The sequence below is a fragment of the Eublepharis macularius genome, chromosome 8, assembly GCF_028583425.1.
Source record: "Eublepharis macularius isolate TG4126 chromosome 8, MPM_Emac_v1.0, whole genome shotgun sequence".
Taxonomy (NCBI): domain Eukaryota; kingdom Metazoa; phylum Chordata; class Lepidosauria; order Squamata; family Eublepharidae; genus Eublepharis; species Eublepharis macularius.
Genome location: NC_072797.1, coordinates 59,737,777 through 59,762,178, shown reverse-complemented (window position 1 = coordinate 59,762,178; position 24,402 = coordinate 59,737,777). Strand labels below are relative to the sequence as shown.

The window sequence follows — 24,402 nt, the reverse complement described above, 5'->3', positions numbered from 1 at the left end:
GGGCAAGATGTCCTCCTTTCCTCAGAAGAAAAGGACCCTTCACAGTAAGTGTCCAAAGGTCCGTTCTTCCTCTTAGGCGGAGGACATCTTGGGTGCTTCCAAAGCAGTTTCTACTTTCTGGGTGGGATGTGGTCTTCATCCGAGATCATGCGCTGCAGTACTTTTCTACCACAGGTGGTGTCCGCAGAATAATCTAGATTTAATTTCTAGCGTCTCACCAAGGTTGACGACCATGTTGCTGCCTTGCAGACTTCTACAGAAGAATTCCTCTGTAATGCTGCTTTGGTAGCAGTGCTCCTCACAGAGTGAGCTGTTATTCCATTAGGAACCTCTATGATGAGAGCTTTGTGAGCTTCAACAGTGTATGTTTTGTTACTGGCACCTACGGCTGCTGAAGGCATTTTCTTCCCCAAACTGAGGGAAGATATACTGATGAACAGTAAGTTGGACTTTCTGATTTGTACTGTTTGGGGCAGATAGGCCTTGAGCTTCCTTCTGACGTCTAGGTTGTGTCAGAGTCTCTCCCTAGTATATTTAGGGTACAGATAGAAATATGGTAGCCTTATCTCTTGCAACCTATGGAATTTGGAATAGACTTTTGGAAGAAAGGTGGGGACAGTATGAAGTATCACCTTATCGTGGTGAAAGATACAGAGTTCAGGTCTGACTGATGGTGCACTTAGGTCTGAGATTCTTCTAGCAGATGAGACCACAATAAGGGAGATGGTCTTCATTCACAGCCTTCTCAGTGGAACATCCTTGACCAGTCCAAATGGATGATTTGTGTAAAATGTCCAGTGTTTTCCTCCTGCTCCACTGAGTGAGGGCTTTCCAAGAAGAATTGAAAATTCTGACCGTGAACTGTTTTCTGGATGCTAGGAGAGTGTCAGCCACCTCTCCGGAATATCCCTATCTTAGGAAGATTTTCCTTTCTATTTCCACACAGTTAAGCAGAGCGAGTCTAACTGAGAGTGCCAAATCATTCCCTGCTGTAATGTGACCAGAGAGGTTGGTAGGATGAGGGGTGGAGATATCACCATCTGTTGGAGTGTGGAAAAGCACAGTCTGTGGGGACACCAAGAGGCAATCACTAGCACTTCGCTCCCTGTTACTTGATCCTTCTCAGGAGTTTGGGTATTACTGGTAAGAATGGTAATGTGTAAAGGAGGCCTAATGGCCACTGCGATGTCAGGGCATCTGCTTGTGAGTGGAACAAACCTTGTCATGTACCTTGGTAGTTGATGGTTGTGTTGGGATGCAAACAGGTCAATGAAAGGTGTTGCAAAGTGTGATGTTATCCATTAGATGAGATCCTTCTTAAGGGACTATTCCACTTGCTGAATGGTCTACCTGCTCAGCCAGTCTGCCTGGACATTGGATATGCCTTTGATCGAGACTAGGTAACCTTCCTCCCAGGTAAGTATCCTTGTCACCTCCTTGTGCCACCTCGAGGTCTTGTATCCCCCCTGCTTGTTTACATAAGTCTTGTCTGCAACCTTGTCTATACAGATCAGGATGTGTGAGTTCACTATCTGATCTCTGAACTGGAACAAGGCCAGACAAATCGCTTACATTTCCAAGACATTGATAAGAAGACCTGCCTAACCTGTGATGCTTGCATCCGTATTTGTTGTTCTCAAGGGATCATGGATCTTTTGTTCTGAAGTGGTACCTGAATGGGAAGATCTGTCTTCTCCATAATCAGTTGTTAATAAGATCTCAGAAAGGTCTGAAGAGGTCTTGCATGTAGATGACCCCAAGGTATCACCTTGTTGCTGGCCACTAGCAAACCCATCAGTTTGGGTAATGCCGTGAGAAGTGATTTTCACTCTGATAACAGTCTCAGCCAGCTGTTTGGTCTTCCTGACCTCTTCTTTGGTGAGGGATAGACAACACTCTTTTGATTATCATACCCAGGTGTTCCAGCTTGTAGGAACTGAATGGGGAACTGAGTGTCGTGGTGAGATTTTTCTTTTGAACGTGATCTGATCAGGAGATCAGTCTGGGTGCAAATAAACATGAATACCACTCTCTCTGAGATATGTGACTCTTGGCGCGGTGGACAGGCCAAAAGGGATGGCTCAGAACTGCCAATTGATTTTTTTTTCTGTACATGGAGGTATGCTTCTGTGAGATCTGTAGATGTCTTGTATTCTTCTGGTTGAATGGCCTCTGCGACTAAGTGCAGAGTTTCCATTCAGAAGTGATGCAACTGGATAAACTTGTTCAAAAAGTTGAGGTCTAACAACGCCCTCCAGTCCCCATTCTTTTTAGGAACTATGAAGAAGGTTGAGTAGACTCCCCCGTCCTCTTTGGTTGGCTCAACAGCTTGAATGGCCAGCTTGGTATCAAGGTCAGATCTCTTTCCACGTGTGAAGAACTGTCTGTTTGATCTTGGGACAAAGTTGTCAGGGCTTGCCGCCACCCCCGCTGGGCAGGACACTGCACCATCCAGCCCTGGCATCAAAGGGGGGCCAGGGATTCTGCAGGACCCTGCTCTGTGGAAGGAGGGGTGGTATACCTCACCCAGACTCCCTCTCAATCCACTCGCTGGCCCGCTCAACCTGTGCCGCTCACCCTCTTTGATCTCTGCCATCAGTTCCTCCTTCGACTTTCCTCTGGGTCTTTGCTCCTGCTCCTGCTCCTGCTCCTGCTCCTGCTCCTGCTCCTGCTCCTGCTCCTGCTCCTGCTCCTGCTCCTGCTCCTGCTCCTGCTCCTGCTCCTGCTCCTGCTCCTGCTCCTGCTCCTGCTCCTGCTCCTCTTCATAACTCCTACTCAAACCACCACCCCAGGACTCTTCCCAGCCATTCTTTATAGGGCCTCCTTTCTCTGCCCCGCCCTCCTTCCAGCCTTGTTCTGGGCTGCCCCAAGTAGTTGCAGCTGGGGTAGCTGATCTGGCTCCATTGACCAGCAACAGCTGTGTCTTGTTGCCTGGCTGTCAAGCTTCCCTGACTCTGCTGATTGCTGAAGGCAGGCCCAGCTGTGGCCCCTTGGCTGGCTGCCCAGCTCCAGAATGCCTGTGGCAGCTCCACCTGGAGTTGCTTGGCTCCTGGCACGCCCTGAGCCTGGCTATTGCTTTCTAGCTGGTGTGTGGCACTGAGCTGTTGGAGCTGCTTCTCCTCATCAGGTAAGGGCTCTGCTTGGGCAGCTGCTGGGTCCCTATTTCCACTGCCCTTGCCTTCTCCCTCTACTCTGCCCAGCCTCCTGCCTTCTCCCTGGAGTGTGGGGCTAGCTGGCCTCGCCCTGCCCCTTCTAGCCCCCTGGGGCCTTGGACCTTTGCCCTTTTCCCCTGGCATAGGCAGGTTGTGGCTCTGATGGCTGGCCGGGGTAACAGGGCCGCTGCCTCCCATTGCTTCCTCCCGGCGAGGCCAGGGGCTGTGCCTCAGACCCTGGACAAAAGTAAGCAATATCCTCACAATACAGCTGGTGAGTTGGGCCTGAAAGGAATGGTTTACCCAAGGCCATGTGGTAAGTTCATGGCAGTAGTGAGATTTGAACCAGCAGAGTACTGCAACACAGTTCAGTTACTTAACCACTATACTACAAGTGGGTTCTTGAAAGGACACCCCCCCTTATTAAAGGGATATCTAGATTAACCCCAGGATGGTCGCTTGGAATCCTGTGTGGACCTTAGTAGTTTGTGTTGTGCAACCCAGATCTTTCCCAGGGCATCCCCAAATAGCTTCTCTCTCTGAAAGTGGTACGCCAGGATGATATTTTTAGAGAGTAAAACTGCTGGACAAGCTCTTAATCAAGGGTGCCTACTTGTTACTGCTGCCGAGACCATAGTCCTGGAAGAAAAGGTAACTGCATCCAGGATGGCATCTGCCTTGAAGGTACTGGCCTTTAAAATTCTGTTTGTCCCTTCAAGGGGGGCATCTAATGTTGTATGAGAGAAGTGGGATCAGCAAACATAGCCCTTGTTGCCATCTAGCATCTCTTGCTCCACGAGTAGCATATCCAGCCCCCCGGCTTCCCCTGAGGGGAGTGGAGGACCGTCTTTGGCCGTCAGTTGGAACCTGACAAGTTTTCTATCCATACTCCTGATGTTTCATCCTGGCAGAGATTATATATTTCTTCCCTCATGGTTAGTCTTAAGAAGTTAAAAGGTTCAAAGACACAGGCAAGTTTGTGCCCTTCATATGTTACCCATCTGACAGGAAGAGTCCTGTTGTAAAGGCAGGGCTAAATCTGTGGCAACTCCAGCTAGGAGGCTGGCATGGGCACATTCACTGTGGCGCCAGAGCTGAAAGATTCCTGGTGTCTTTTCCCGCCAAAAGCCTGGGCTGAGGTAACACGTCAACTCCAGCTACAGAGCAAGAGCAGGCAGAAGCATCCATCTTCCGATCAGTGGGATGGACCTTCTGAAACTTTTCTGTAGCCCTGAGGCCGACTTGTAGCCAGGAGACCGCACAAGCTGTAGAGGCATGTTGGTGCCGACTAGTTGCTGGGAGCACGTACAAGCCAGGAGGCATGTTGGCACCAGATTCATCAATCCCCATCGCATTCAATGTGAATGCTGGGGAGCATTCCTCTTCGTTGCCTACAAAGCTGTCCTCAGAATCCCTGGCATCCATCTTGTAGGCGGCTGCCCCAAATGGCTGCCATGATCCTCTCAGTCAACCAGGAAGAGTAGTAAGAGACAGGAGAAGATAGCAAAAAGATAGGGAGAACTATGAAAGTTTTTAAGTCAACAGAGTTTGAAAGACAAAGGAAAGAGTAAAGGAAGAGAAGAGCAAAAGAATAGGAATGGGAAAGTGAAACTGAAGTCTTAATAAGAAAGTAGCAGAGCTAGTCTGCCTCTAGACTGCTCTCCCTGGACGCAGGAACAGAACTGAAGAGTGAGTGTGTCCCACATGCCAGACAGGAAGAGGAAGAAAATTAGTTCCTGCCTCCCTGATTGGATGGTGGGAATCACCCAAGATGTCCTCCGCCTCAGAGGGAGAACAGCTACAGCTTTGGAGGGGGGGGGGAGTACAGCAGCTCCCACTGCAATATTGATCTGACTAAAAAGGTGCTCTCTAAAAGCAGCAAATTTAAGATCTTGAACCTGTTCTTACTGAGGTAAAATATGCCACATTACTTCTAATGTTCTACAAGTTAGACGAATAGATCAACAGAAATATTTAACAGTTAAACATTAAGAGATAAGTATAAAAACAACTATTTTTTTCTCCAACTATCTCTAGTGGCCTCTGATCAGGCTCCATTTTAATACTATTCTGCAGGGGAAAACTGTAACCCTACTAAGCACTGCCATTGGAATCTCTCCATAGGTTCTTTTTAAAAGAATGTGTTAGCAGAGATATTTCTGGAAAGCTAGATAGTTTTGACATTCCTTCTCCTGTCTGAAATGGCAATTAGATTAAACTTTTCAGGGACTACTATATTTACTCAAAAACCCTAAAGGTAAGATGACAACACACACACTTGTATGAGTGTACATGATGGAATACCTGGGAGAAAAAAACTAATTTCTCTTTTGAGTTAACACAGTATTCAACACAGCCAAGAAGTGAACTGAGGCAATGTATGATATGAAAGCCTTTTGTATTTTGCTTACCTGCCATTTCCAAGAATGAGCTCTTGGACAAGAATTCCCTTAATCATCTTTGCAGTTAGATGGCTTTCAACACCTGCCCCCCACCCTTGGACAGCCATTCTATTTCCCCACCCCCAGATCAAGCAACACTACTCCAAAAGAGAGATGTCTCACAATTCAGTGCATTTCTTTTTCTTAAAACTCCTGGGCTGCATTTTGCTAGAAGATCCTCTGACAACAAGGACAAGTTACAGAAACAACTAAACCATCTTCATTCTTCTCCATGCATAGCCAAACACCCTGAAGTGTCTCAATACAAGCACATGCAACTTTGCCTTTCTTTTCAGTAAATTCATTATATTACTCCATACAAAAAAGAAGCTGCCTTATATCAAGTCAGATTATTTGCCTAAAGATCAGTATTGCCTACTCTGACTGCTAGTCTCAGGGAAAGGTTTTTCACATTACCTCCCACCTGACCCTTTTAACTGGAGATGTCGGGGACTGAACTTAGGACCTTCAGTATGCAAAGCCAATACCAATGAACCACAGCAAATTGTTTTGTCTGATCTCATTTGTTTATCAGGTAGCAGTTCATTTCAGATACTTTTTGTGACATTTAATTCAAAATTAACATCCACTCCAAACAGGTTCCTCTTAGAGGTGTAAAATTCTAAGAACATCAAAGGCACTGAAGAAAACCTTTTGCTTTCATTTTTTCCCAGAAAAAAACTGGTTTTGAAAAATAACCCTGAAATATATGCAATACATGCTTCGATATCACTTAAATTTTATTGCTTTGAGATTGTAAAAAGCATTATTTATAACTTAAGTCACCATAAAAATGGCAGTAATTGACACATTATGGTATTTAACAGTATTAAAGCCTTCATTTTCTACAACTAAAATAGCAAACATAGCCAATACTTGACAGCACTGCAGACTGTTATACTACCTTAGTATATGGATCTTAATTCTTGCCATCTGATAAAGAAAAGGTTGAAATTAAAAAAACTAACTGTGAATAAACAAAAGAAGATGTATTATTGGGACACAGTCTCATACAGTGACAAGACGATCTGTACATATGGGTATCAAGTTAACATTAATAATACATTATTAAATAATTCCATATTTTCATTAAACATAATATGGCACATTAAATGTTCCCAAAATTATTCTCATTTAAGCAATAAACATACCATTGAAAATATTCTGTTTATATCTACAGTAGAGATGGGCACGAACCAAAATATGAACCAAAATTCATGACAAACCAGGCCGGTTCATGGTTCATGAACCAGTGGTTCATCAGATCCCATTTCTGATGAACCGCCACGAACTTTAGGCTGGTTCACTTGCTTCGTTTTTAAGTTCATCACTGCAGACAGCCTGGTGCCAATCAATCAGTTTCCTAAGCAACAGGAGATGGACTTCCTGCAGACCTTCTGCTTACCTGGAAGTGGTGATTTGCTGGCCTGGAAGTGACATTTTCATGAACCAAAATGAACTGGGGCAGGTTCGTGAAAGTTCGTGGTTTGTGAAATGTGATGAACCACGAGCCCGCATGGTTCGTTTTTTTTCTGGTTTGTGCCCATCTCTAATCTACAATATACATAAGAATGATGTAATAGTTAATATGGCCCCATCAGCAGATACTTAATTGTACAGACTGGGGCCATGTACAGTAAGACATCTCTCTACAGATCTAGAACAAACCCCAGGTTCACAGAAAAATATGAACACTTTTTGAAAAGGTGAGGGAGATTTAAAATCCTTAAAAGTAAATATATGTGCATGTATGCATGACAGAGAGGAAGAGAGACAGACAGACAGACAGACAGACAGACAGACAGACAGACAGAGAATTGCCAAAGTTCCCTCAAGAGATCTCAACCCATTAGGGAGTTGCCTAGCACAGCCCTTGACAAATTTTCTTTGGTTCTAGAAACCAGTCTGACCATTTAGAATCTGGATTCATTTTTAAGCCATTGGATTTTGTGTATTAATTACCATATTTTTACATTATTGCTATCAAAATTTCTATTTTAAAATTATTGCTACCACAAAGCTAATCCTAAACCATTCACAGTTCCTTGAAATTTTATTAAAGCTATGAAAATGTGTAAATATATAAATAAATATGGGGTTAACCCTGGTTGTCATCACTGCAACAAAACTAACCTCCAACACTAGCCTAACTTCTCCCCAATTTCTCATAATTCCATTATTGCTTTAAAAAGCTCCACTGAATCTTGGAGCCAATATAGAAAGTGAATGGATAAGAAATTTTTTCACTGACCACCACTGAAAGCTGTATAGTTGTTTACGTATAAATAAGCAATGATAAGAACTTCATGCATATTTATTTTTCTGTCATATAACAAAACATTCTGATGCAAAATGATAAATTAGCTCTGTACTTAACACTGAAAAATGCCAAGATACACTACAATAAAATCATTGTGGAAAATACTAGTTACCACAGTGAAATTTCTAGGTGTCATGGCAACCTGGTTCCTAAGATCTGTTAAGTCCTGGCCTAGCAGACTCCAAGATTCACTGGAAGAGGTATGAGAAAGAAAAGAAGGTACCCAGGAGGAAAAGAAGTTGGCAACAAGGAGCAATGGGCACTTGGTGCTTACAAGGTTTGTTTGGGATGAGGGGGACTAAATGGCCTTCATCCTCCTCCTAGTGGCAAGGAGGAGGGGATGGGGAGGGCAGAACAAGAGTTTGGAAGAGAAAGACAGGGGGCAGCAGCAGCAGAAGGAATAGGCAGAGAAGCGTTGCCGAAGGGTGTCAGAAACCAGAGCAGAATTTCCCCATGAGTTTCCCATGGGTCCCTGCTTGTCATTATCTAATGCTGTATATTATCTTACATTTTAAAAAATATTACACATTTTGAGCAAGTAAATCCCTTGTTTAAAAAAAAACATTTCACAAAAGAAAGTATTTCATAGGAGGGTGTTTTTTGGAAGGGGGGTACTTCCCAAAATTTTCAAAATGCACCACTGTAAAAACTGAAAAGTCTTTGTGGGGGGGGGGATTTTTCTCCCAAGGACCTCACATCTGTAGCTGCTCTCTTATCACCCTTAAGCGACAATTCTAAACTTACTTTATTGGAAGCAACTATGAGACTCCAAAATAAACATGGTTAAGGTTTGGGCTGTAAATGCTTTCCCCTCCTCTTTCAAGTATTTATTAAGGTTGCTCCATTGAGAGTTCATCTCAGGGCATTTCCAAGTTCCAAGTTCTCCCGTACTGCAGTCACTGCATTCCAAAATATAGCACACAATCCAAAATAAAGTTCTTTTCTCAGGTCAATTTCACTTTCCCTGATATCTTAGCCACAGCCAAAACTGAACCACTAAAAATGATGGACAGTGCTACCAATTACCCTTCTACCATTTTATCGTAATGTATACTGTGACAGTGGGTCCCATGTATCACAGACTGTTGACCACTAGACTTGCTAAGAATCCCTTCCTCTAAACATTTTTCTTAAAAGCATGTGCCTGGACTCCCCGCCCCCTTTCCACTTCTTGTCAGTATGGCATACAAGCAATACAGTTTTCATAGTTATTGTTTTATCCAATTATTTTTATATTATTGTTATCTAATCTGGGTGTGAGATGCTCGGGAGAAAAGTGGGTTTTTAAATTCCTAAAAAATATATTTTGCACCTTGTTTTCATATGTGAGGGCGTATGTTTTGCTTCTGTCTGTCATACAACACAGCTACATTCCTTGCTGCTAACGGTAATTCCCACTCCTCCTGAGATTCTATGATTCTGCTTGCTGTCTGCTGAAACACTATCTAATATTATGAAGCAGGTGTCTACAGTTATTCTCCATGCACAAATAAGTAGCAAGCTGTCACAGCAAATTTCCCCCTTCCCCTATCCAAGTTTGGAACTCTCTCTCAATAATCCATCCCTTCTGTGCCTTGGCTTGATCTCTACTAGAGTACTGGTTGCCATTCTTCATGTTCCAGCTCTGAAGAAGAATCATTAGCATTTATAGTAACGTGCTTACAGACAATTTGTACTAGATTTTGATTTTCTATGCACTGTAAAAAAAGTAAAATTAGCCCTGTGTGTTTGTGTTTGTGTCTCAAAATATACGCATGTACAAAATATGCACACATACAATATCTAACCTACAATGTGTTAATTCATTTCATGCTTCCACACTGGAGCCTCACAAGAAACATAACAACAACAACTGCACTTTTATACTACTATTCTAGACAGATTAGTGTCCCACTCAGAGCAGTGAACAAAGTCAATGTTATTACCTTATAATACCGCTGGAGATCTGGGGCTGAGGGAAGTGGCTTACCCAAGACCACCTACTGACCTCATGGCAGTAGTGGGATTCGAATCAGCCAAATCACTTAATCACTATGCTACAAATTCTATGATCGATCTCACACTGGGATGAAATACAACAAAAGAACACACCCACAAAAGTACACAAATGTCCATGAAATACATAGGCTTGGAACCCACCTAGATTTATGTGGGGCAAGGAGGTGTCTGTCATGGGCCAGCCCAGGGTCAGTGATAGTGAGAACTCCTCGGGAGAAGAGGAGCCTCGTGTAGCCAGCCAGAAGAGTGTGTGTGTTGGGGGAAATTATCAACTTTCCTCTGGCAACAGCCCAAATCTCCAGGTAAAATGCTGCTCCTGGGAGATGAGGAGTCCCAGAAATTTTGGTGGGGAGAACTGGAGGTCTCCCATGAGAAGGGGGAATCAATGAATATTGCTCCCCTCCTCTTTGTGTCTGTGAATATCTAGGCAGGATCTAAGCCAGTTTCATATTTTCTTTCCTTTGCAATCAACAGTAGCAGCAAATTTATCACACACTGATTATAATTTGGAAGGACGACAACAAACCCAGTAACGGGAGTAAGAAGCTGGAATTGGTTTCCAACCGTTCTCTTGAAACCCAAAGTAAGCAAAACAAACTTTCCCAGTAAGAGAATTTGAAAACTTATTCCATACTTGCACAAACAGAACAAAGCAAACCTAGGTCCATCTAGTTATTTAATCTTGCTTTTGTTTGGGAGATCCCATCTGGCCCTTTAATGTGTCATGACTGCTCAATCATAACCTGGCTCCACATCCCACAAATTTTTCAACTGCAGTGGAACATGAGCAACCTTTGCTCACCCTGAATCAAGGCTCAGCAACCTATGCTTTGCAAGCCAAGCGTGGCTCAGTACAGTATCAAACAGGGTTCTGTTATCACAGAGTGGTACTCCACTCCCCACTGGATGCTGGACTCTCAGAACACCACCACACAGCTGCAGAGAGCCTCATAAGGCAAGGGAAAGGAAACCTAAAAGAGGGAAGAGACACCAGAGGAAGAGTCGCTGCTGCTTCAGGAGAAGCTAACTGGCAGTGGTTAGACACTGTACTCTTATACGGGCTCTTTGTTGATCTCTTGTTCTGAATTTGACATAACCTGGCTCTTCAGTTATAAAAGACTGCTGACCTCCATTCTAGGTTTATGTTCCAGAACAAACTCAACATCCTCTTTAAACAGATTTACACAAGGGTTTTTGCCAGTTAATAGGCAGATTTTGCATGCTAGAGAATAGGATCCCAAGATAAAACAACACTGACTTTGTTCACTGCTTTGAGACAAATATTGTATGAGTCAAGACCCAATTAGTTTAAATCCACTGTAACAATATCCTTAACGAATTCATATTGGATTTATGAGGGGGTTGCACCATTGGTGCCCCGCCATCCCAACAGATTGTGAGACAAAGGAAGTTTAGAAAATGCTACTGCTTTGTTTTTCTGTCTCCATGTGAATGAATTCAGTAGAGTTACATCAGAAGTAACTTGTTCTGTTCCTCTTCTAGCATCAGCAATTACTTTACCTGTCTAAGTCGTCACACAGAGAACCAAGATATTTGCATATGATTACACATAGGATTTTTTACAAATTAATGTGAAATAGATCATTGGTATTGCATGGGCAAGGGGCATAGACGGTAGGGAATCCAAGTTCAAAACTTGAGAAAAACGAGGTATTTTGTGAACAGTATATACTTATTCATTACAATGACATCCCAATATTCGCAAAGGAGAAATAAAAACTCAGTAGACAAATACTGCAATTAAAACACAATTCTAAATATTAGTGTTGCACCTGAACATAGCACAATACCTACAGGAATTTTACTGCCTGTAAACATTAATCCCAAGAACGCACAAGTAATTTTTTCCTCATCAATACAATCAGCCTCTTTGTATTGTCGAAGGCTTTCACGGCCGGAGAACGATGGTTGTTGTGGGTTTTCCGGGCTGTATTGCCGTGGTCTTGGCATTGTAGTTCCTGACGTTTCGCCAGCAGCTGTGGCTGGCATCTTCAGAGGTGTAGCACCAAAAGATAGAGATCTCTCAGTGTCACAGAGCCTCTTTATTGAAGTGTTATTATCAGCCTCTTTATTGAAGCTGAGTAGGAAAGGACAAAATCATCATCAATTTATAAAATAGCGTCTGCCTAACTTTGGTATGTTATATATACCAGGTGCTGGGAATGCATAGTTGCTCCCCAACCACCCCACAATAAATGAAGTGGACAATTTTGGTTTTAAAGGATCAAATATGCAAAACTGAATCCTCGGGGCTGACACAAATCTACCTATTAAAGCATCCAGATGGATATGGATACCAAGGCAAGAGAACTGAAAACCCCCAGATTTCTATATATCTAGCGTACTAAAATGTTTTCAATTGACAGTATGTTAACTTCTTTGAAGAGAAATCATGAGTTACAGTGCCATCCATACAGTTCAATTTTTCTGCTTCTTTGTCTATGAAGAGACTACTGAGAATCTGGGGTGGGGGTTATATTGTTTTAAAGACTGGATATTTGTTCAGGAAGGACAAATAAAAGGTGACTTACTACTTAATTTATACCCCTCTTTTCTCCCCAGGAAAGCTTCAAAGTGGTTTACAACATAATTCTCCCATTGTTTATCCTAACAATGGACTGGGACCTGCATATCTATGGGACCACCTCTCTCATTATGTGTGTCCGAGCCCCTCCCCCCCCCCCCCCGCAGGGCCTTGAGCTCTGTGGATAAGCAGCTCTAGGTGGTCTCTGGCCTGAGAGGCACTCGGCTGGCCTCTACCAGGGCTGGGGCCTTTTCTGCCCTGGTTCTGGCCTGGTGGAACACATTCCCAAAAGAGATCCGGGCCCTGCAAGACCTATTGCAATTCAGCAGGGTCTGAAAAAAGATGATGTTCCGCCGGGTCTTTGGCTAAGAGCCAGCAAACTGTCCCCTTTCCTGACCGCCATGCCCCACTTGCAACTGCCCTGGGCCTGTATCATGACTGTGCCCGTGGTTTTATAGTAGTGTATTGTTAGAGGTGCCTGGATTTTATCTGTCAAATTGGTTTTATATTTTTATGATGTTTTAATTCTATATTTTCTGTTGTAGGCCTCCCTGAGCCCGTTCACAGATAGGGTGGGGTATAAGTCAAATAAAACAAACAAACAAACAAACAAGCAACATCCCTTGGAAGTGAATTAGGCTGAGTGTGTATGACTGGTTCAAGGCCATCCAGCAAGTTTCTATGGCATAGGGATTATTGAACCTGAATCTATAAATTCTGTTGCCAGTTCACAACAGCTTGTTTTCCAATTAACCCCACAAAGTTTTAACCCTGCATTGGAAATGGTAAACTGAAATCAATTCCAGTGAAAAATGCAATTTTTGTGTGAATACCAGGCATGTGCTTTTAACCATTTGCAACAAAAACCAGTCAAGCAATAGTGTACCTAGGAACTGCAGTTCCAGTCAGGGCCTATTAAGGGGCTGCTCAGGAAGGAGAACAGCAATCAAATTTGTTGCATTCTGTAGTAATTACTGACAGTCATAGCTTTGGAGGTCTTTAAAAAGAAAGAATGCTCATATTCAATAGAAGACATTGCCTCAAATGATTTAAATATTCAATATATTAGATCGGTCTCGTCTCAAAAATTGAGACTTTGCTACTGTTCAACACCCTAGTATGTTAAGCTGCATGCAAAATCCAGGAAAATTCCTTTGTACAATACAGCGTCACACATGCTTCCCCCATGTTTATTTTAAAATACTGGATACACAACAAGCAACTCTGTTAGCCATATAAAATGGAAGTTGACAAGAGCTCCCGGGGCTGAAAGATAACTGCCTCTCCACCTGTCTGGAGCTTGTAATATTTAAGTCACAGCATTTCTTCTTGTAAGTACTTTCCCTGTCCTCAGACTGACAATGAATTGACAGAAATAATCAGATGCTGCAAGGTAGACAGCTGACTGAAGATGTACACCCATACACAGCAGAAGTGTGTACACTACCCCAAGGCAAGCAAAAACAAGCAACAACGCCATGCCAACAGCACAAGACAAACACAGCTGGATATATCCACCACACAGATAAATCCATTCTCTAATGACTCTTTTGTCTTTTGTTTTAGAAACAGGGAGAAAATATTCACACAGCTAAAGAAAATTAAACCATTTTTTCCTACAGTAATGGTAGCTATATAGGTTTCACAGAATGAGAAATGAGGGGATGTGAAACCATACCTTTCATTAACCCTACAAGTCTAGCCATCGGTAACTTGCAGCTGCTTAAGCCAAATCAGCACAAGCACACACTGGGTATCTAACTTAGTATAAAAGAGGAACAGAGGGAACAGCAACTTGTTTAACTTGCAAAAGAGGTTGTGACTTTGGACCCAGCTCCTCCCTTCTATAAATGCCTTTCTGGTAAAACTAGTTGCTAACAAGAAAACCACATTTGAATATTGTATCTTTCTGGCTACACATTCTTGAGTGTGCTAACAAAAAAAATAACATATAAAACAAATCTTGTTGTATGCCAAAACTGACTGGTTACTCTGCAGCCCTTTACGATAGAACAGGAGGCTAGAGAAGACTAAATTAGTTTACAAACAATTAAACCCTTCCAAGAGAAATTACCAGCTGATCAGAATACAGAAACCTTACAGGAACAAAGCGCTAAATAGAAAATATGCAACAAGATTTAAAGATGAGAGAATTAGACATTTATCTTTTCCTCAAAAGGGCCTTGTAAGGCAGTCAAGAGTAAAGGTAAAACAAACAACTGTTTTACATGCATCTGGCTTTACTTTAAACTTCACTAAACCTTATTAACATAGCGTGTTTAAAAGAATGAATTTTGAAATTTAGAATCTATACTGTGGTGGTCCTTAATCCTAAAATTAGTGCATAGCATGGGATGTACTTCTTGGACGGATGAAGAACATCTGTTCAAATGCAAGGTGGCCTACTTAGCCAGTGGGTCAATTCATCTTGATTTGATGAACAGGGATGCTAATGGTATTTGCCAAAGTTAATGCTAAATGTTAGAGCTAGAGATTATATTGCACAGAAGATGGGAAGTCCTAAGGAAGCCTTGACATTCCAAAGGAAAGCTTAAGTGAGCGAGGAAGAAACAACAATTAGAACTGCTGTAGTAGGTAACAGGTTTGCATTTAGGGAAATGAGGACACTTAATGACACAAGAGTGGGGTTTCTTTAATAGGTGCTCTTATTTACAGAAAGCTTGCTTATAAAAGGAAAAACTCACAAAATCAAAAACTAATCTGACTTTAAAATGAAAAGACCAAATTCAAACAAATGTGTAAAACAGAAATAAGCAACATACTAAACTTAAGACTGTGAAAGCAAAATATCTTTGTATCCAGCTTTCCACTGCACTTGCTTGGGGGACAGAAAATTATTTATTTAATTTATAGCCCGCCCTCCCCACAAGCGGGCTCAGGACGGGTTACAACAGTGTAACAATACAACAAAGACAAAACATTTAAATACGTTAAAATGCAATTAATCAAAGTCACTGATATGTACAGTCAGATCCCAGATGGCAGCCTCCTCCACTCTTCCCAGCATAACATAAACAAGGGGGAGGGGGACACAACTGTGCTGTTCCTATGACTTTGCATATGAGGGGGCAGGTAGTTATATACCCCCCCTCACCCGAGCAGGAGACCGGTCAAAAGGCATTCCCAAGAAAACCTTAGGCTGGTCTCAGCCATATGCCTGGCGGAACATCTCTGTCTTGCAGGCCCACCAAAAAGATATAATGTCTTGGCGGGCCCGAGTGTCCTACAACAGAGTTCCACCAAATTGGGGCCGGGACTTAAAAATTCACTAAGGACTCCAGATGCAGAACTTACCATTTATTACCATGGGGCATAAAAATGAATGAAAGCTGGACTGTAGTAATTTATTCTTGGTGGGCTACACCAACCAGAATTCAGTACAAGAATATTGGCCAGAATCCAGAAAACTGTCCATCTTCTACGCAAAGCTGTGCTTGAAAAAAATCTGTAGATTACTACTTTCTCCCCCCTTGTAGCTTTCTAGTAATTCACCTGATCTCACCAGTAAAACCATTTAGAGGAAGGTTCCAAGTCTAGTTCTACAGCCTGAAAAAATGTGTGTTGTAGTGGGCTCAACTCTATTTATTACTCAGAAAGGATCATGATTCATGAAACATTATATGACTTAAATTGCTATCTTAAAACATTACAGAATGTGGAGGATTGTAGGAGGGGGTCTTCGTTTCTCTGAGGAAGTATTTATTTGCTCAAACCATGTAAGATCTGCCTAAGACTGGGCCTTTTTGGTTGCTGCCCAAGCTATGCAGATGACCTGCCTGAAGATAAAAGGCTACTATCTCCATTAGTTTTTAGAAAGAAGCAAAAGCAGTGCTATTTGAAAAGAGTATTTCAACAATTATCCAAAACTGTCAACAAGGAATAGGCTGGCCTTAAGATTTAGATTCAGATTGGTAATTAAAGCGCTAAACGTGTTATTGCATTATCTTTAATTAATGACTGATGGCATACTTTCTGAGCTAAATCTTGGGCCTTCTGGAGAATGGCGAGATACAAATATTTTGAACATGCCATGAGTTATACTTTTTTGGATCCATGGCATATTATTCCCTTTTGTATTGGTTTAGATGTTGCACACTGATTTCTTTATTACACTAAATGAATAGCTCAAGACAATGCCCAGCACATATAACAAAGCATCCAAAGAGCTATCATTTAACCTTTAATTTAATTTAATTATGCCAAGCAATGTGGCAAAGTGACTGTGCAGATGGCCTAAGCCATAGCTGAGGTCCAGCAACTCCAGAGGTCCAGCAACTCCACAGCCCTCTTCTTGTGCTCTTTCTTATGCAAACCCACAAATAGCCACTAAGAACCACAACTGCCAGGTACATTATTCCCTGGGGGAATGTTGTTGCAAATGGTCATTAATACATTCCTGATGCTCACATAAAACAGTATCAGATTTCCAACAGTTCCCTTAACCTTTCCCTCACAAGTACTTCTGGACTGGTTGGTATCCCCAGAAACCTTAGCCAGTTCTGGCAAACTGGACATCATAGCAGCTAAAACATCTGCACAATGTTAACACCCACCATTTTTTTAAAAGATGAGATTCACGGGTATAATCAAAATTGCTTCAATTCAATCCCATCCTAGTCTATGGAAATATTCTTCAATTTACATTTTCTATCACTTTAGCATAACCCTAACCTGAATGTGCATAGAGAGGTTTTTTATTATATTATATTATATTTGGGTTACATTTATGAGAGAGCAAGAAAAAGTGTACTGTGGATATCAGGGCATTTATTTTTCTTCTGTTTTGTTCATTCTTTCTTGAAAAATAAAACATTTTAAAAAATTGTCCAAACCATGTAGGAAAGCAGTATGTGCAATAGCGCCCTGTCTCATATCCCCAGGTACACCTGATGTGTCGTGGGTGGAAAGAAATACTAATGGCTATTAGATATTCATGCTTTTAAAGGTAAGATTTTAAAATACTGTCCCTCAAAATAGTTTCTGATCTGTGTAATAACTATGTAAGCATCTAGAGTATTATGTAGTTACAGCTCCTGTATACCATAGAAGTATAGCTCTCATATCCTTGCCTAATTCAGATTCCTCCATCTCCTGCAATATGTGAAAAAACTGGTCTATATTTGAAAAAAATACACACTAACATATGAAAGGAGAAATCTGTTTCAACTGTGCAACTGATTCCAGTTACAGGAAGAAACTAGAGATGTCAATATCTTGCCAGTCACTATGGTTGCAAGCTTACACACACTTACCTAGGAGTAACACCACTGAATAAAATGGGACTGGCTTCTGAGACAACATGCATAAGACTGCACTGCATGATCCTCAATGTACATGACAACAAGCTACTAAAAACCGGAGTGCTATTCTCAAGTTTAATTCAGATGCCAGATTTATTGACAGTCTTTAATACTATAACAGATTATACTACAAGAAGGAACCAGGCACACTTTTCCACAACTTTAAAACTGCTAGCGAGAGGGACTACTGCCACTGGTGTACACTCATCTTGCTGAGTCTTCTCAAAAAAATATTTTTAAATTTCGTAAATGTTTGGTAGCTTGAGGAAGCGGTAGAGAAGAAACCCCCATGGCTTCAAAATTTCTGACATTTTTTCATACTCCCATAACCATTTCTAGATATTTTTCCTGGCACTATTCAATCCTGCTTCAGTTTAGTACTTATTAGCCAGGTATATTTATTTATTTAGATAATGTACATGCTGCTGCTCCACAGACCTGCTCGAGGCAGTTCACAAAATAAAACAATATAATAAAAATCATAAAACAGCAGAAATATAATTACAACAAGCCAGGGCACAAAAACAGCACAAAATTATATTCATAAAGCTGTCCTCAAGTTTGATGCAAGCTAAAAACAAGGAACCCCCTCAGTCAAAAGCCTGGATTAGAAGAAATATTTTGGCCTGGCACCCAAAGGAGAGTAGAAAAGTCTGTAAGCAAGCCTCAAGGGGTAAAACATTCCAAAGGCAAGAAGCCACCACTGAAAAAACTGCCATCTATCATTTGCAGGTGGGGGAAGACTTTATGGCAATGTTTTAATCTGACAGAGATTTTTAACCACAGATTTTAAAATAAAGTTTCTGTGGATCACATAAAATTATTTGCCTGTCATCCTAAAGTTAAATGCTCCCAAAATGCTTGATATGAATATTAAACACAGGGCACATGGTTTAATAAGTGAGCGCAACCACTATATTCACCATTCCCCCTAAGTCCATTTGTGGCAATCTTTTATCTTTCACCATTTAAAAAAAATATTAACAAAACAGAGAAATGTGCATACCATGAGACAGAGCTGGTTCTAGGTTTTGGGAGGTCCTCAGGAGAGTACTCAGAGGCCCACCCTCTCTGTCAATCACCAGGTCCCTCTTTGTGCCTCCTTCCCGCTTGTCCACCTGCCTTTGTGTCCTTCCTCTGCCCTCCAACTACCCAAGCTCAAAGCTGCCTGTAAGCCCTTTATTCTATTTATTTATTTATGCCATTTATAGTCCGCCTTTCTCACTGAGACTCAAGGCAGATTACACAGTATGAGATTAGTACAATCACTATCAAGTACATTTCAATACAGTATCAAGAACATTTCCATAAACAATACCATAGGGTAGTGCATGCCTGGGACTGCCATCACTGTGGCCACCAAAAGCACTTGCCATCCTGCACCATCTGAATTCCTTTCCACAATGATGCTGGACAGTGTGTGCAGCAGGGAACATGGGTGGCAGAACCCTCATAAACAGGAGGAAGAGCACACCAGCAGATGGCATGGCATGCATGCAGATGAAAAGCTGGTGGAAGTGCGTCCTGCTAGAAGCCCTGGGAACAGCTCTACCTCAGGGCATTCTCATGCCAGCCCTGTCATGAGGCAAAACTGACTATATCAACAAGTGGAAAACCCCACCCGGGCCAAAGTTATATCAATCGTTTTACTTCAATTATTTAAAGTGGCAAGTGCTCAATTGATAAATGTGTGTTTGGGGGGGGGGATGCATTTGGATTGAACTACAATACTGGGACACAGAAAAATACCTTTCCCTCCAGTCAGAGCAACTTCCTGGAGTATATTTGCTACAGTAGTAGGAAAATATGAGAAAATGTAGATTTTCCCTATTGGGACTAACAACAAGGGGGGAATCACGTAATGAAAGTATACAGAGGCCTACATACTCTTGCCCAGCACCATAATATAAATTATGCCCCTGTGATTGCCATTTATAGAAGATTAAGGAAACCAACAATCTATGTAGGCAAAGCGACTGAAGAAGAGACACCTAAAGGGTAGAAAAGCCTACAGGATCTCAAAATATCCTTGCTGTAGCAACTATAATTGTTCAGGGAAAAGTATAAGGTACATAGCATTAATACTCCTGTTACCATCTGGTTACACAAGATTTAATTCATGCCTTCCAGTATCCCAGTTTGAAGAATACCTTCTCAAACATTTCCCTAGGGGACTATGGTTAAGCAATGATATTTTTTGTGCCTCCTAATAGATGTAATGACACCTGGCTCAGTAATTTGGAAACCACATCCAATCCTTGAGACGTGTCATTTAGAGATAGGAAAACGTGTCAGCTGCTAGGAACCTGGGTCAGTCAGTCACATAGTATTTGTCCTTACTTAGGATCTATTTTCATTCTTCTTGATTGCCTGTTGGGCCTCTTCACTCCTGCGCTTTTTTGCCCAGTCTCTGACCTCTTTTTATGACCTACCACTTTTGATTCTATTGGTTGATCTGCCTGATCAGAATAGGTCTAGCATAGTGGCTATAAACCTTCACGGTACACTATTCATGGACTACGGCATTCAAGTGTTTAGGGCAGGTTACTAATGCTACCAGATACTGTAGGCCCTAAAAATAATATATTTATAGTTCCAGTGAAGTTGATTGGAAAAAGTACTACCCAGGACCTAGTAAATCAAACTGAAATCTTTGTTATGACCATCTGAAACAGCATTCACAGATAGCCTGTCAATGGATCCATTCTACTTATCACTGGCATTAATGATGTTAAATGATCTATTCAGGTTATTTGATCTTTCATTTATTGAGTTTTCATTTACTGGCTGTTTACCTTTCACATAAATATGCATGGATTTTAAAATGATCAATGTACGCAGTAGCTAGTTTTGAAATCTCTAGCTACTCTAGCTATGAGAAAAATGCTTAAATGAAGTAAATAAATAGTATTCCTTACCCAAAACAAAAACAGTACTGTGACTTTCAGTGAGCAGAAGATTATAGCCCTAAATTATATTAAATTTATTTACTCTGGAGAAAGCCCCTGTGGGTTCAGAAGGACTTATTTCTAGTTAACCATGCATACAATTGCAGCTTTAAAACATTTGTGTCAGTTTATTTGTGCATGTGTGATATTTCTATTCATGTGCTAGATTTATCACAATGCCGTGGTATACATATTATCTTAGTACAGTACTTACCGCTATTTAATCTTTATTTTTAAGTGCAGGTCAATACCCATTTTCACCACAGTTTGGTGTGAATTTGGTATGAGTATACATGTACTTATTTATGAGGGGAACAGAAAGTAGCTTATTCGGCGAATGACAGTATTTTATTTCTAATTCTCATACCAAAATTATAAAGAATACACTTGAGAATCAATGACTCTACAAGGCAGAATTTGATAGTGAGTTAATTTGGCGTATCCTATAGTATGAAAACATGGTCCAAAAGCAAGCATTAAATTAGTTGGTCCAACACTAAATATTGGCTGTTTCCCCACGTCTTAAAAATAGCAGCCCACTCACGGAACGCTGGAGGTTTCTTAGTGCAATTGCTGACGTCACCCGGATGCAGGCAGTGATGATTCTATTTTCATGGTGGGTGATGTCAAAGATCACATGAAGAAGCTGCCAGCATTCCATGCGTGGGGCACTATTTTTAAGACGTGGGGAAATGGCCATAGTTTCAATTAGTCTTAATTCTTATTCTGTAGTTACTAGCATATTGATCTAATATAGGAATAGTGTGCATGTTTGCAAGATCAGTTCTACAGAGATTTATAACTACTTGAGTACAAGATATTTAAATGGAATTTGTAGAAAATTTGCCTTAGGTCTAAGCTATGTGAGAAAAAAGATACTCTCAGCAGCTTCCACTTGTCAAAATTCCAGCACATATCATCATACAAGTAGCACCCAGCGCAGCCTGAAAATGAAAACATGGCAACTCTAAAAACACAAAGCAGCAGAGTAAATTGTGTACACAAAACTTCACAGAATGAAACCGGTGGGTCAGAATACAAAGTCAAACACATCCTTAACAAAACTGGGCCAACAGTACAGCTTTGGGGAAGGGGGTTGTTAACAGAAGAAGGAGAGAAACTGAGTGAAATGATGAAAGAGAATCAGATTATTGTTATTAAATGTCACTTTTTCTTCCTCTCCCCACTCCCTGCCCCATAACAAGTTGGAATAAAAGTTAGGTTCCAGAAATACTGACAGACTGCTTGCACAAATGGTTAAAGCCACACACATCGCTTCTGCGCACACATAATATAGTGTGCAGGAAGTGCAGTGAATGTCACTTTCCTAGTACATTTGTAGATTGGAGGAAGTCTTGAAGCCAGCCCCCAGAATTCACCTCCACTTTAAAAACCAAACATTCTTTTAAAAACGCAGCCTGAAGCACCCTGCAGTGTTTATGTTTTTGGCGCAACAGAAGTACACTTTTCATGATAGATGGGAGGAAGCACAGGAAACTTTGAACAGAAAAGCACAGCAGTTCAGTTCTGGGCTTCCTTAGCAAAGCAAAAAAACACACACAGCCACCCCACGCTATGCAAAGTAAGCAGATCCTCCTCTTTTCCAAGGATCGGAAATAATGGATTAAATCTTAAAGAATAAAGCCACGAACTATGGACTTACCCCACAGAAGACATGGGAAGGGAAGGCCGGGGGGGGGGGGGTGTTGTTGAATGTGTGCGAGCGAGAAATCCCTACAGGAGGAGGAGGTTATCTCTTGGAGATCCTTATCTATCTCGGCCAGCCACAACCAAAAAGGATTATTTCCCAAGGGAAAAGCTCTTCTGAGCCCGCTGTTGGAGCTGCACTCTTCCTAGTCCAGGCACACTCGCAAGATGCAGCCCCCCGCCGCCCCCCTTAATAATCAGCAGCCCGGAAATAAGACGGAGAGGAACAAAAAAAAAAAGCGGTGATCCCCCATCTACACCAGCATACACAGAGGCCTCGAATACACAGCAGAGCCCATCCCGCCATGCCCACTGCCCAGCAGGGCACTACCAAGTTTCCTCATTACCTTCCTAGCCACCGACCTCTGGCCAAGCACCATCCCCCAAAAGTTGCTCAACAGCCAAATGAGAAGCCGCCGCCGCCGCTGCAGCAACCACCCCGGGGAAGAAAACAAGGGAAGGCACCCCAAGCCACGCCAGGGGCTTCCGAAGAGACGAGGCGAGGCAGGTGCCCAGTCGACTTCCCCACACCCAGCTTCGTCCAGAAAAAGAAGCGGGGGGCAAGCCAGAGGGTGCGCGTGAGAAGGACGCCGGCAAGCAGCAGGGGACGTCCGGCCTCAGGGGCTGTGAGAGCAGTCCAGCGGGCGGTGGGCTGGCCCAGCGAGGGGAATGCAAGAACGGAAGGGGCAGCCGTCCGTTTGACTGTGAACATGGGAGCAACTTGCCCGCCTCTAACGCTCGCCCTCAGCCTCGCTGGCGAAAGCCCCCTTCCGGTGGTCTTCCCTCAAGCGACTCACCCAAGCAGAAGCAGCCGCCGCCGCTTCTCAGCCCTGTTTAAAATAGCCAACGACGACCCCGGGGTTTTTCCCGCACTCAACCGGGCGGCCTCGACTGTGATCCTGCCGCCGAACGAGCTAGAGCCTCAGCCCGCCTCCCGACCAGCAAGAACCTCCCTAGGCCCGCCCCCCGCCAGCAGCAGCTCCGCCTCTGGAAAACCCAAATATAGGCGACCCTGTAGCGGAGGCGGGTCGCTCGCTCTGCCGCCCGCTCAGGAGCTTTTGTTTTGCTTGTCCACGCCGCGCTTGAAAAGAAGAAGCCTAATGAAGGTTCCGTTCGTCACAGAATGGCGGGAAAGGCCACAGTGTGGGATTATCTCGTCGCCTTGGCCTAGATTTTTATTTATGTGGGTGTCCCTGTTGTTCCCGGGGATGGCAGAAGGAAATAAAACAAACCAATCGTTGTCTAGTATTATAAATAGCTACTCTGCTAGGGTTGTTTCAGACGTGATAAAGGGTTGTTTCAGGGTTGGGTTGGGGCTAGGGTTGTTTCAGACACTGAGAGATCGCTGTCTTTTGGTGCTACACCTCTGAAGATGCCAGCCACAGCTGCTGGCGAAACGTCAGGAACTACAATGCCAAGACCACGGCAATACAGCCCAGAAAACCCACAACAGCCATCGTTCTCCGGCTGTGAAAGCCTTCGACAATACATCGTGATAAAATTCCTTTGTTGCACGTTAACTGTAGCTCCTAACTCCTGTGTGTGAGACAAATATACACACACGTATTGCCGCGCTGGGTACAGATTGCGGGAACTGGGACGCCTCAGACAGTTGCAGTCTCCCAGTGTGTTATTACTATGAAAGGCAGTCTTACGTACTGGTTAAAGAAAAATCCAGACAAAAAGATAAAAGATGTTTACTAATGTGTTCTGTAGTTGCTTTTTGTAACAGAATGCCTCTAAATCCAATTATCAAATTATATTACAGCTAGGTACCCAGATAAGCATTAAAAAAATCACACATTCAGTTCTTTGTGGTGCTAAAATGGAGCAAAATATGCATCTGAGGCATGGATCCTCATGAATTTATATGATTTTTTCATTCTAACCAAACCACCATAATACTGTGGCTTTTAGGAAGCAGCATAAAAATAGTGGCTCCACCACTTCATAGCATTGCCATTGTGCAA

At 42.4% G+C, this 24,402-nt stretch overlaps 1 protein-coding gene across 4 annotated transcripts in view; it reads right to left on the bottom strand.

Moving 5' to 3' along the window:
• The window catches only part of PAM (peptidylglycine alpha-amidating monooxygenase), a 269,957-nt gene extending 246,600 nt beyond the window's left edge, over positions 1-23,357 (bottom strand). For all 4 annotated transcript variants that reach the window (XM_054986265.1, XM_054986264.1, XM_054986267.1 and 1 more), the window contains exon 1: positions 23,230-23,357. The gene's annotated coding sequence lies outside the window, so the exon portion shown is untranslated. The remainder of the gene's footprint in view (positions 1-23,229) is intronic.
• Positions 23,358-24,402: the final 1,045 nt, after the last annotated feature.